General features: G+C 39.5%; 1 pseudogene; it reads left to right on the top strand.

The window, feature by feature from the left end:
- Window positions 1-766: 766 nt before the first annotated feature.
- LOC125094075 (Y-box-binding protein 1-like) lies at window positions 767-4,373 on the top strand (annotated as a pseudogene).
- The last annotated feature ends 9,888 nt before the right edge of the window (window positions 4,374-14,261 follow it).

The raw sequence follows: 14,261 nt of genomic DNA, 5'->3' as shown, positions 1-14,261 counted from the left end.
TCTATTATTCTTTGGGTGGTACTTGTTTGTTAATTTGAGGGATGACCTAGGTATTTCTGAGGACTCGAGCTAAAGTTTTAAAATAATAATTGCAGAAAAAGTGAAATTGAGAAAAATCTATTTATTTACATAATATTTTCTAAGCATTAGGGAAAGACCTCTGTTTTCCAGGCAGCAGAATAGCTGAGTGTGGCTCACTGGAGGCCTGTGCCCAAAAGGACACAGGCAGAAGAAATTCCATCATTGCATTCCTTTCACTGTGTCAGGGCCTTGGGAAATAGTGGTAAACAACAGTTATTGCTCTTATAAAGCTTACAGTTCAATGGGGAGGGTAGACACTGGAACAAGTGTTTACAGTTGTGACAAAGGTTATGAAACAAAAGTGCAAGTGGAAGGGCCATAGAAATGGACAGTTGGGGTAACCTAGCCTGAGTAATCAAGAGAAATTCCTTAAGGAAGTAACATTTCAACTAGGTCTTGGTGAGAGAAAGTGGGAAAAAGTGAGAAAGAGCCAATAAAGTGAAGGCAGTAGGGCTGGGTTTAGTGTGGAGAAGAGAGGTCTAAGCACCTGACTATGTAATCATCTGAGATGGAAACTATTCTAGAAGTTGAACATTGGGCCAATATGTAGAAGCTTGAGAGAGGGGGGAAACAGTAAAACAAAATGACAAAAAAGAGTAAGTAGGAGCCACCATAGGCCTATTACCATCATTCCCTGGAAGGAGCACCAGCTGCCCCAGCTGCCCCAGTTACCATGACAGCAACCATGACAGGCAAGGCCAGGACCCAGGAGCCACCCACCTTCAGCACTATTGACACCAAGCTGGAACCACCAGCACAACTAGAAGAGGCAGGGGCACAGGGAGCAGGCCCAAGTGACCTCACATCCATGGTGCCTGCTCTTGGGCACAAGGTCATTGTAACAAAATGTTCGGGGAATAGTTCAGTGTAAGACATGGATAAAGAAGAGGTGTAAAAAGATTATCCACCATGACCAGGTGGGATTCATCCCTGGGCTACAAGGATAGTTCGACATTCGCAAATCAATCAATGTGATAGAACAAATTAATAAGAGAAGAGAGAAGAACCACAAGGTCCTCTCAATTGATGCAGAAAAAGCATTTGACAAAATCCAGCATCTGTTCCTGATTAAAACACTTCAAAGTATAGGGGTAGAGGGAACATTCCTGAACTTCATAAAATCTATCTATGAAAGACCCACAGCAAATATCATCCTCAATGGGAAAAAGCTTTCAGCCTTCCCATCGAGATCAGGAACACGACAAGGATGCCCACTCTCACCACTCTTGTTCAACATAGTATTAGAAGTCCTAGCAACAGCAATCAGACAACAAAGAGAAATAAAAGGTATCTAAATTGGCAATGAAGAAGTCAAACTCTCTCTCTTCACTGATGACATGATTCTGTATATGGAAAACCCAAAAGACTCCACCCCCAAACTACTAGGACTCATACAGCAATTCAGCAACATGGCAGGATACAAAGTCAACGTACAGAAATCAGTGGCTTTCTTAGACACTAACAATGAAAATACAGAAAGGGAAATTACAGAATTGATTCCATTTACTATAGCACCAAGAACATTGTTAAAATGTCTATACTACCTAGAGCAATCTATACTTTTAATGCCATTCCGATCAAAATTCTACTGGTATTTTTCAAAGAGCTGGAGCAAATAATCCTAAAATTTGTATGGAATCAGAAGATACCCCGAATCGCTAAGGAAATGTTGAAAAACAAAAATAAAACTGGGGGCATCACGTTACCTGATTTCAAGCTTTACTACAAAGCTGTGATCATCAAGACAGCATGGCACTGGCATAAAAACAGACACATAGACCAGTGGAATAGAGTAGAGAGCCCAGATATGGACCCTCAACTCTATGGTCAAATAATCTTCGACAAAACAGGAAAAAATATACAGTGGAAAAAAGACAGTCTTTTCAATAAATGGTGCTGGGAAAACTGGACAGCTATACGTAGAAGAATGAAACTCGACCATTCTCTTACACCGTACACAAATATAAACTCGAAATGGATAAAAGACCTCAACGTGAGACAGGAATCCATTAGAATCCTAGAGGAGAACATAGGCAGTAACCTCTTTGATATCAGCCACAGCAACTTCTTTCAAGATATGTCTCCAAAGGCAAAGGAAACAAAAGCAAAAATGAACTTTTGGGACTTCATCAATATCAAAAGCTTCTGCACAGCAAAGGAAACAGTTAACAAAACAAAGAGGCAACCCACAGAATGGGAGAAGATATTTGCAAATGACAGTACAGACAAAAGGTTGATATCCAGGATCTATAAAGAACTTCTCAAACTCAACACACACAAAACAGACAACCATATAAAAAAATGGGCAGAAGATATGAACAGACACTTCTCCAATGAAGACATACAAATGGCTATCAGACACATGAAAAAATGTTCATCATCACTAGCCATCAGGGAGATTCAAATTAAAACCACATTGAGATACCACCTTACACCAGTTAGAATGATCAAAATTAACAAGACAGGAAACAACATGTGTTGGAGAGGATGTGGAAAGGGGAATCCTCTTACACTGTTGGTGGGAATGCAAGTTGGTGCAGCCACTTTGGAGAAAAGTGTGGAGAGTCCTCAAGAAATTAAAAACAGAGCTTCCCTATGACTCTGCAATTGCACTACTGGGTATTTACCCCAAAGATACAGATGTAGTGAAAAGAAGGGCCGCCTGTACCTCAATGTTTATAGCAGCAATGGCCATGGTCGCCAAACTGTGGAAAGAACCAAGATGCCCTTCAACGGACGAATGGATAAAGAAGATGTAGTCCATATACACTATGGAGTATTATGCCTCCATCAGAGAGGATGAATACCCAATTTTTATAGCAACATGGACAGGACTGGAAGAGATTATGCTGAATGAAATACGTCAAGCAGAGAGAGTCAATTATCATAGGGTTTCACTTATTTGTGGAGCATAACAAATAGCATGGAGCACAAGGGGAGATGGAGAGGAGAAGGGAGTTGAGGGAAATTGGAAGGGGAGGTGGACCATGAGAGACTACGGACTCTGAAAAACAATCTGAGGGTTTTGAAGGGGCGGGGGGTGGGAGGTTGGGGGAACCAGGTGGTGGGTATTAGAGAGGGCACGGATTGCATGGAGCACTGGGTGTGGTGCAAAAACAATGAATACTGTTACGCTGAAAAGAAATTTAAAAATAAATAAATAAAATAATAAAAAAAGAAGAGGTGAAATATATCTACAATCGAATATTATTCAGCCATTAAAAAGAATGATATCTTGCTATTTGCAATGACATGGATGGACCCGGAGACTATAATGCTAAACAAAAGAAGTCAAAGAAGTACAAACACCATATGATTTCAATCATATGTAGAATTTAAGAAACAAAACAAACAAGCAAAGGGAAAAAAGAGAGGCCAACTAAGGAACAGACTCTCAACTACAGAGAACAAACTGATGCTTCCCAGAGGGGATGTGGGTGGGGAAATGGGGGAAACAGGTGATGGGGATGAAGGAGGGCACCTGTTGTGATGAGCACAGGGTGAAGTGTGGAAGTGCTGAATCACTATATTATATACCTGAAGCTAATATTACACTGTATGTTAACTAACTGGGATTTAAGTAAAAGCTTGAGAAAAAAAAAAAAAAGAAATCGGTATGATTTCATCAACACGAATGACACCAAGGAGATATATGTGTACACCAGACTGCCATAAACAAGAACAACCCCAGAAAGTCCCTTCACAGTGTTTGAGATGGAGAGACTGTGGAGTTTGATCTTGTTGAAGGAGGAAAGGGAAATGTGACAGGGCTCTGGTGGAGTTCTAGTGTGAGGCTATAAATACACAGCAGATGGTAACAATGGACCATGTTATCCACGTCACAGGGGTCCTCCACACAATTACCCACAGAACTACCAGAATAGTGAGAGTGGGGCAAGAAGGAATGCATGGATCGGTTCCCAACTTAGTGTACACGGAGACCCTATGGGCATCAACCCTCTTGTGCAGGAACAAGTGGTGGGGGGAGCTGACAAACTGGGTGCAGGAGAACAAGGTGCAGTGAGACAGAATGTATCAGGATTACAGACCACAATTCCACAGCAGTCCTCCTCGCCAAAGACAGCCTAAAGAGGACAGCAAGGAAGAAGGTAAGGAAAACAGGGGAGATGGGTCAACACCCATCTCAATGTCGTTACTATCCCAACTTCAATTACCCACACACGGACACCCCAAAAAACCCCAAGCCACATGATGGCAAAGAGACAAAAGCTGCTGATTCATCAGCTGAGAATTCATCTGCTCCTGAGACTAAACAGGGCAGAGCTGAGTAAATACTACTGGCTCACCAGCTATACTATCTCTATACTACCATCTGGTTTACTCAACCAAAAACAGGAAATGAACATGAAATTCCAGCAGTAAAAAATGCACAAAAGGATGGAGCTGGAGACTTTAAGTGCTTGTTTTTTGTCCACTGACCAGATAAACAAAACTATGCATTATCTATGCAGCATGGGGTTTTTATTATTTTTACCTAAAGTTGTTTCTTTTTAGTAATGATAAATGTGGTTTAAAAAAATAAAAGGCTGGTTTTTCTCAATACATCTCTAAAAGATTTTTAAATCATTTCATATCTGATCACCTTAAGATTTTTAAGAACCTCAGATGCCTGGTGGCTCAGTTGGTTAAGTGTTTGCCTTCAGCTCAGGTCATGATCCCAGAGTACCAGGATTGAGCCCCATATCTTCTCAGCGGGGAATCTCTTTTCCCTCTGCCCCTCATCTAGCTCATGTTCTCTCACTCTCTCAAATAAATGAAATCTGCAAACAAACAAAAAACAGATTTTTAAGAACCTTGTTTTTATTTGTAATAAACGTTTATAACTTGGGGGTGCCTGGCTGGCTCAGCATGCAACTCTTGATCTCAGGGTTGTGTGTTTTGGCTCCACATTGGGTGTAGAGATTACTTGAAAAATAAAATCTTTAAAGAAACAAAGTTTACAACTTGATTTTTACAAAAAGTTCAACAAAGAGCAAGCACCTATTAATACGAGTGTTTAAGGAAAGAGAGAAGAAAGAAAGAAAGAAAGAAAGGCAGGGAGGGAGGGAGGAAGAATGAAGGAAGGAAAGAGAAAGAAAGAGAAAAAATGTGGTCTAGATTTTACTAGGCCTCATAGGACACAATGCAGATTTTGAAGTTTATCTTAAAGAAAAGAGAAAGCCATAGAAGAGTCTTAGAAGATGACATTGGATACACTAGGGAAGATGAACTGAGAGGGAATAAAGGATGATGTATGGGAACCAAAGAGGACACCACTGTAGTAATCCAAGCATGAGATTATAGTGGATTAGACTGGGGTGGCTATAGTGAGGATAGAGAAAAGTCAGTGGGTTTAAGAGATATTCAGAGTCAAATCAACATGACATAGATTTTTAAAAAGTATTTTAACAGAACAATTTAATATAGAGACTGAAGATATGAAATGATGAGAGAGACATGTAGGATTACTAGGCTATATTGAGGGACCATCTGAGCCTGATAACTGTCATTTCTCCCTGAGGTACTCTGTAGCCAGGTGCTACTAGGCTTACCCAGAGATGTTGATTTTCCAGGCCAAGTGTGAAACATGAACAATTCAAGCAATTCAGTGATGGACTGGAGTGTTACTGGAACATTGGACCACCATGTACAAGCTGTATAAAGAAGATGATAGGAGGAGCTAATATGAGGTAACATGTATACTGAGAGTCGTTAAGAAACAAGCTAGAAGGCTTGGAGGTTGCTGGTGATCAGAAAAAAAATGATGTATATATTGGTGATTTTCTAGACAACTTTGTGAATAAATGGCTGAGGTAGAAACGGAGGATAAGGTCACTGACAATGAAGAGTTAACAAAGTGAGAGGCTACTACTGGAGAAGTGTATGACCATATGGATATGGAATTCAACCAAGCTGATGACAGGGTTCAGAGTAGAAAGGGAGACCATGAGCCACATACCAAAGTCTTCACTGAATAATGGCAAGTGTCAAGGATGAGACAGAAGACAGTCATGGGAAAGGGAAAAAAGAGTATAATAGTCTTAGCTTACCCACTATTAAAAATACCAATTGTTAGAAACCATAATATTAAAAATACACACACACATACACCCTCTCTATAAGTTTTACATGAAAGTATAAGCAGAAAGGATTTAAATGGATGATGAGGGTACCTGGGTGGCTCAGTGGGTTAAGCATTCAACTCTTGATTTCAGCTCAGGTCATGATCTCCAGGTCAGGAGACTGAGCCCTGTATCAGGCTCCACACTCAGGGCAGAGCTGCTTGAGATTCCTTCCACTCTTTCCTATTCTTCCCCACCCTTGGTGGGCCCTCTGTCTCTAGCTCTCTCTCTCTCTCTCTCTCTCTCTCTCTCAAATAAATAAATAAATAAATAAATGAAATTTTTTTTAAAAAAATGGATGACTAAAAGGAAATGAACATTAACTGAACACCTACTATGTGCTAATATAGTGGAAATCTATGTTTTGTCTTCTCCAAATACCTTCCATCTTTTCTTTCAGTAATAGTATCTCCCATTTTCTACAGAGAATGTTATTCCCACTTTCTTTATGGTTCTGGTGAGCCTGCCAATGACTTAATCCAACTCTCAGACTTCAAAAAATCAGGGGACCTAATCTAGAACAATAAGCATCTCTTTCCTGGGAATTTAAATCTTGACCAGAACTGAGACTGGTTGGAGATGATTCCATTCATCCTGAAAATGACTGTACCCAGAAAATAGTCAGAACTTCCTGCTGCTGAGATGACAAGAGTCTCCCAGTTCTGAAACTGGACCATTCATTTCTTCCTTGATTTTGTGAGGTATCCAGAATGACTCTAATAGATCTGCTTTTCTCTGTTCAATTTGGCAATGTTGGTTTCTGTTGCTTCTAACCCAAGAACTCTGACACTGCCAGGTAGGGTGCTGGGTGCTTTATATGCAAATTTAATACTCAAAACACTCTTGGGGTGCCTGGGTGGCTCAGTGGGTTGAAGCCTCTGCCTTTGGCTGGAGTCATGATCTCAGGATCCTAGGATCGAGCCCCACGTCGGGTTCTATGCTCAGCAGGGAGCCTCTCCCCCTACCCCCACCCCGCCCCACACTCTGCCTGCCTCTCTGCCTACTTGTGATCTCTGTCAAATAAACAAATAAAATCTTAAAAAAAAAATATCACAACACTCTTAAGAGGAAGATATCATAACCCCCTTTCTATGCAGAGGGAAAATGAGGCTGAATACAGTTAAAATAACTTGCCTACAGGCACCCAACCAACAAATGGTGAAGGCTGACTAGGGGCTCAAGTTTTTGTTTTGGATGCCCAAGGCTATGTTCTTCCACTTGACAAATAATCAGAGATATTAACAAGTTTTCCATTATTGCTTTATTTCCTTTATCAGGTACATTCTGCTTTAAATGAACTCTACTAAATATCAGCAGATAAACCAAATTAAAGTTCTGTATATTGTTTTATTGTATATATGTGCACTTATTCCCCTAGTTAAAATATCTCCTAATGATATAAAATCCAGATCTTTTATTTTATGTTCCAAATTCTTCTGTATTCCATAATTAAGAACAATTGCACACAATCTCATAATGGTGATAAGTATGACTCCAAGAACGTGCTTAATAACCACAGTTTTAAGCAAAGCTAAGACACAAAAATCCATAAACATATTCCACAGAGGGAAGGAAATCTACTGGATGTCAAAGGAGCAACAAAGTATGAGAATTGAAAATTCTCCTCAAGATACACACTATCTAGTTGGAAAAACAATTAATGATGTGAAAAGTAAAATAGTGGATGGAAATGGAACAAAAATGTGAAAGTAGTCTGTGAATCACTGTGAAATGGGTATTTTAAGAGAAGTGTCTGTCTGTAAAGTCTAATGAAGGACCTAGACGGTCCCTTAGATTTAGGGAACCAGGAAATGAGGAACAATATTCTTGCTTCTGCCCACAAGAAAAAATGTCTGATGCCTAAATAACAACCTAAAATAATAAAAGGTTTCCATAAGGCATGGCTGACACATCATATATCATCATCCCAGGGGAGAATTTCCAGAGATTGATTTCCCAGATTTATAGAACACAACTTCTGAGTGGTCACTGTAACAAACAGGATATTTCCCTCTATCTTCTGGCTGAACCAGTGACAAGTTACATCAGTAATCCTGAGTTTATTAACAAGTGTCATCATCTCGTGTTAGAAACCTCTCTGGAGGGTTTGGTGCTATTCTCTCACGTTGGTTATTTGAGATTTATGTCCTGGAAAGCCAAACTGCATTTCTAATCTGTCATCAAAGTGGATTATCAGAACCAGAAATGACAAAACTTAACATAATTTTTCATCCCTAAGACTAACAGCAAAAACTGCCATCTATTTCACCACACTCAAAGTAAACATGATATACTAATGAGTGGTTTTTCCTCTCTCACCAAATAATTATAGGTTCCTTCTTTCTTTTTTTTTTTTTTTAAAGACTTATTTATTTATTTGACAGACAGAGATCACAAGGAGGCAGAGAGGCAGGCAGAAGGAGAGGAGGAAGCAGGCTCCCTGCTGAGCAGAGAGCCCTATGCGGGCTCAATCCCAGGACCCCGGGATCATGAGCTGAGCTGAAGGCAGAGGCTTTAACCCACTGAGCCACCCATGCGCCCCAGGTTCCTTCTTTCTAAAAACAAATTATTTTTATTTCCCTTAAGAAGACTATGATTAATTGAACAAAATTTTACTTGTCTTTAATTGAATAGATTTCCTTCTTTCCTCTGGATTAGTGGTGTATTATATATTATTAAATAGCTTGGGAAAACCCAAAGAAGGAAATCTTGCTCTTCAGGACTAAAGACGGGTGGTTAGTGGCTGCTAGAGAGCTATGCACAACGGTGGAGAAGTTTCATTCCTTTGTTCACATGACCTCTGGCAAACTGAATGAATGGTGTCTTACAGTTTGGTCTCAGTCTATTTATGCTGCTATAACAAAATACCATGCACTGGATATCTTATTAGGAAAATAAATTGATGTCTTGCTGTTCTGGAGGCTGGAAGTTTACAATCAAAGTGCCAGTAAGGTTGGATGATGCCCTCTTCCCGGTTCCTCACATGGTGGAATGTGCAAGAGAGGTGGGTGGGGTCATTTCATGAGAGCATGAATTCTAGTCATGCTAGGGAGAATGAGTTCTCCACTTTGGCACAGAAAGCAGTCACAACTTCTCTGAGGGTTCCAGTTCTTTGGTGACAGCAAGAAAACTATGGCAGGAGTCTAAGGGAGGGAAGAGCCCTATAGACACCATTGTACCTCAGAGGGGCCTGCCAAAGCACAGTAATCCTGAGTGGGGTTGGGACTTTGCTTATAAGCACAAATGAGATACTCCTGCAATAACACCCAGAAATACTTGGGGATGGGCCATTCATCATCAGGTAAAGTCTCAGCTGGCCTAAGTTGACCATTAATGTAGACTGTCCCTGTGGCAGACAATGGTAAATGCCTGACCCTACCAGCCTTTCCAACCTCCCTTCCTGCTACATTCCAGCCATGTGGGGCTCAGGATAGTGTTCAAGGCCATGTGACCAAAACAGAAAACCTTAGTGATGTTCTTGGGAAAATACTTTCCTCCCTGGTACAAATACTGCCTTATCTCCTTCTCTCTTCCTCCCGAAGGAATGTGGTCATGATTCCTGAAGCAGCAGCTACCATTATTATTATTATCTCTGCAACTGCTGTTTTCTTGTTATGGGAGGAAAATAGCCCCATATGCTTACCTGACTACAGTCGGGTTTGCAGCCATTGCTAACTAATACATGGCTACAGGCTGATAAGGCCTGTGGAATTTATATTACAACAAATGTTGCTAGCAACCCTCCTGACAAAGTGGCCTCAGGTTCAGACACAAGCCAAGTATCTTCTTCCATGCACTTGGCTCAGTCTCTATGTGGCCTTTGTGTGACTTCTTACAATGTTTTGATATCCATTTACCTATCTAAAAAAGATTCGTGCTGGCAAGGATGTGGAAAAAATTGGATTCCTCTTATACTGCTGGTGGAAATATAAAATGGTATAGCCACTCTGGAAAACTGTTCAACGGTTTTTTTTATAAACTAAACATGCACTTTCCATATAACATAGCAATTATATACCCTTGGGCATTTATCCCAGAGAAATAAAAACTTACGTTCATACATACATACCTAAAAACCTGTACAGTTGATCCTTGAACAGCATGAGTTTGAACTGCACCAGTCCACTTACATAGGGATTTTTTACAGTACTGGGAATGTACTGGAAATGTATTTTCTCTTCCTTGTGATTTTCTTAGTAATATTCTTCCCTCTAGCTTACTTAATTGTAAGAATGCATCATATAATATATAAATATGTGGTAATTGACTATGTTATCAGCAATCAGTAGGCTATCAGTAGTTAAGTGTTGGGGGAGTCGAATGTTACATGTGGATTTTCTACTGTGGGTGCGAGGGTCAGCTCCCCTACCCACCATGTTGTTCAACTGTCAACTGTATGTGAATGTTTATAGCAGCTTTGAAGTGGCAAAAACCTAGAAACAACCCAATGCCTTTCAAAGAGTAATTGTTGAACAGACTCTGGAACATCTCTACAATGAAATACTACTCAGCAATAAAAGGGAATGAACTATTGATACATGCAACAACTTGGATGGACCTCAAGGACATGATGCTTAGTGAAAAAAGTCAATCTCTAAAGGTAATACATTGTGTGATTCCCATTATATAACAGCCCGGGAATGACAAAAGTACAGAGATGGAGAACAGGTTAGTGATTGCCCAGGGGTGTGGGAATAAGATGCAGAGGGAGGGAGGATGTGACTATAAAGGGGTAGAACAAGAGAGGTTCCTTTGTGGTGATGGAACTATTCTCTGTACCTTAATTGTGGTGGTCGTTACACAGACCCATAACTGAGATCAAACTATACAGAACTATAAGCATATACATATGTGCATGCTCAAGACTGCACATAGAAGTTGGTGAAAATGGAATATGGTCTATAGTCCAATTAATAGTTTACTGGTTTTGAGATTGTACTGCAGTTATATAAGATGTCACCCTCAGGGGAAGATAAGTAAAGAATACACAGAACTCTAGGTATTAGTTTCACAACTTTCTGTAGGTCTATGATTGTTTCAAAAGAAAAAGCTTTAAAAAAGAAAAGTCAATAGTAAAAGAGACTGGCTATCCAGAGTATCTTTCCTGGATGGAATCTATAATCATTTTCTTTAAAATTTAGCATATAGTTTTAAGCATGATAGATATTTTGCCTTATTAAAGTGAATGTGACATAACTAAAGAAAGAGAGAAAAAAGTTTGGGGTAGAGAGGAAGAAAGCAGAGAATAATACATATCCTTTAAACTTAGAGATGAATAGTAATCAAATAAAATATTTTATCATTTTTAGTTAGAAAATTGAACTTTAGAGTCTTAGTCAAGCATGAATAATAAATAAAAAATCAGACAAATACAAATACAATGCAGGAGTGAATGTTTAAGTCAATGATACTGATCTGGGAAACTTTTGATCCAGTTATCTTTTATGGGCCAAAGAATCACTGTCACTCACCATACAACTAATTATTTTTCTAACTCTCTTAGGAAAAAAGCTAAAATTAACCAATTGTGACCATTAAACAGGTTACACAAAAGCTATATGCACTTGTCTCAGAAAAATAAATTGCATATATTCACTAGTAAAATAAGAAATGCTTGGAAAGTTCTTACACCAACTCTCTGAGGAGAAAACAGAAGCCACCCATTGGGCCAACCCCTGTTGTCTCAAATGAGGAAGTGATTGAATGTACTAGTTATCCTTGAATGCTACCATGACCCTTATTTCTGTCTAGAGGTGGTAATAAAGGTGTCAAAAATTTTCCCTTTTTGAAATAGTTATCTGGTCATTCACAGAAGGAGCTATAGGAGCTGCTGGGTGGCTCTGTCAGTTGAGCATCCAACTCTTGGTTTTGGTGCAGGTCATGATCTCAGAGTCCAGGGATCAAGACCTGCATCTAGCCTCCAGTCAGGCTCTGTGCTCAGTGTGGAGTTTTCCTGGGATTCTCTTTTTCCCTCTCCCTTTACCCCTCTCCCTGCTGTGCACATGCGCGTGTACACCCTCTCTCTTCCTCAAATAAAAACATACATCTTAAAAAAAAAAAAAAAAGCAGTAGCTATAGATTAGGGACAAAACTCTCAAGATCAAGGAAAATGGGGAGTCCAGATTGCTATAACATTTGAAAAACTTACTCTCCCAAAGGGCTGAAACAGGTGTGGGTATCATGTGAACGCTGTGTAGCATTATCTTGGGTAGATCACAGAGGGGCCAGCAGAAAAATGGTTTCCATTGCCAAGTGTTCTGAAGCGAAAGATCCCTTGCTTATTAAAAAGAACTGAAGTTAGCCCTTCAGGGAAGGGGGTCATCCCTGATTTTGTCAAAGCCCCTGTATATATTCATGAGACTTCACTTTTTTTAGTTTTACCTGTGACTTTTGGTAGTTTGCAAACCTGTATGGACTTCCCCCTCTGAAACCAAATTACATAAATTGAAAAATCACATGTATCTTTCTGAACACAGTCCGGCAATGTCGGACACACAGTAAAAATGTGACAAATATTGGCTGCAGAATGAATACCTGAGCAAATGAAATTTAAAATAAACTTCTAATTTCCACTCTCATTCAAAAATATCAACTGGGGGAGGAGGCACCTATATGGTTCAGTCTGTTGGACATCCAACTCTTGGTTTTGGCTCAGGTCATTGTCTCATGGGTCATGGGATCCAGCCCCGAGTGGGGCTCCATCAACAGTGCGGAATCTGCTTGAAGATTCTCTCTCTCTGCCCCTCTGCCCCCCACCTCACATGCACACACACTCTCCCTCTCAAAATACATAAATAAATATTCCTAAAAAATAAATAAAAATAAAAATATCAACTGGGGATTCCTATATCATCAACTTAAATTTCATGGTAATTTTCAGAAATTTTAAGAAATAAAATGCTAGAAGAAATGACATGCTAGAAGAACCAACACAATTATTTGAAATTATCTATTAGGATTAAACCTTTTGGGAAAAGGAGAGCACCATTTGAAGGTTTTGTTTATTGGTATCACAGAGGTGAAAGAACCATGTTTTTAAAAAAAGCAAAAGACTGAGATACAACACCAATTTAGGGGTCCAAAATATTCAACTGTTATGAGAGACTAGATCAGAAGAAGGCTGTAATTGTGACTATAACTCACATTGTACAAACTAGTCAATTCCTTTAACAGTGGCCACAGAAAATGTCAAAGCTCATTTTTTTCCTCCCCCCACTCTTTCATATTTTGCTGTGTTATTCATGTCCTATAGTAACTCCTGGCTGACTTGAAAAGCTCCCTGGGACATCAATTCCCAGGACTCAATTTTCTCTATCAGATTGTTGCAAATAAATCTCATTTTATATCTCAGCTCATAACAGCAGTGAAAATGCTTTATTGTGTCTCTGCTTTCTATTGCTGTGTTTAATGCTACAGCTGAGGGCTTGATTGTCTCTCCATGAGACACAGAAGATGAGAATGTTATTTCCCTTCCCCCTCCCTTCAGCTCCCAGTAACAATTGAGCATTAAGGTAGTAAATCACCATCATAATTGTCTAATACATCCAGTCGACTGGCTTAATGAGACGGGAAGTAGGTTGCTAGGGAAGAGGAATGACATTTTAACAAGACAACTTGCATCAAACTGTAATTTATCCTTCACAACACATTAAATTTTTCTGGAAAGTTATCAGAACCAAAATCGCCATTCAGAAGATGCCAACCCCCGCTTAACCCTTTGGAATCACTTTATTAAATCAATATAAGTGTACAAAACAGTCTTTAAATATTTGAAAAGATATGCTAGCAAAATGCTACTACCTACCTCATTTTTGGTGGTTCTGAAGCATTTGAGATTTAAAATATTCTATTTAAAAAGACAGTAGTTAACACAGTTTTACCCCCCAACACACACACACAATCCATGGGGGGTACAGTCCAAGACTCCCAGTGGTGCCTGAAACTGAGGGTATTACCTGAACCCTACTTGTACTATTTTTCCCTGATACATACTTAGCTATAATAAAGTTTAGTTTATGAAGTATGCACAGGAGATTAACAGTAATAATAAAATAGAAC

The sequence above is a fragment of the Lutra lutra genome, chromosome 2, assembly GCF_902655055.1.
Source record: "Lutra lutra chromosome 2, mLutLut1.2, whole genome shotgun sequence".
Taxonomy (NCBI): Eukaryota; Metazoa; Chordata; class Mammalia; order Carnivora; family Mustelidae; genus Lutra; species Lutra lutra.
Note: the sequence above shows the minus strand (reverse complement) of the source record. Positions and strands in the feature narration are given on the sequence as shown.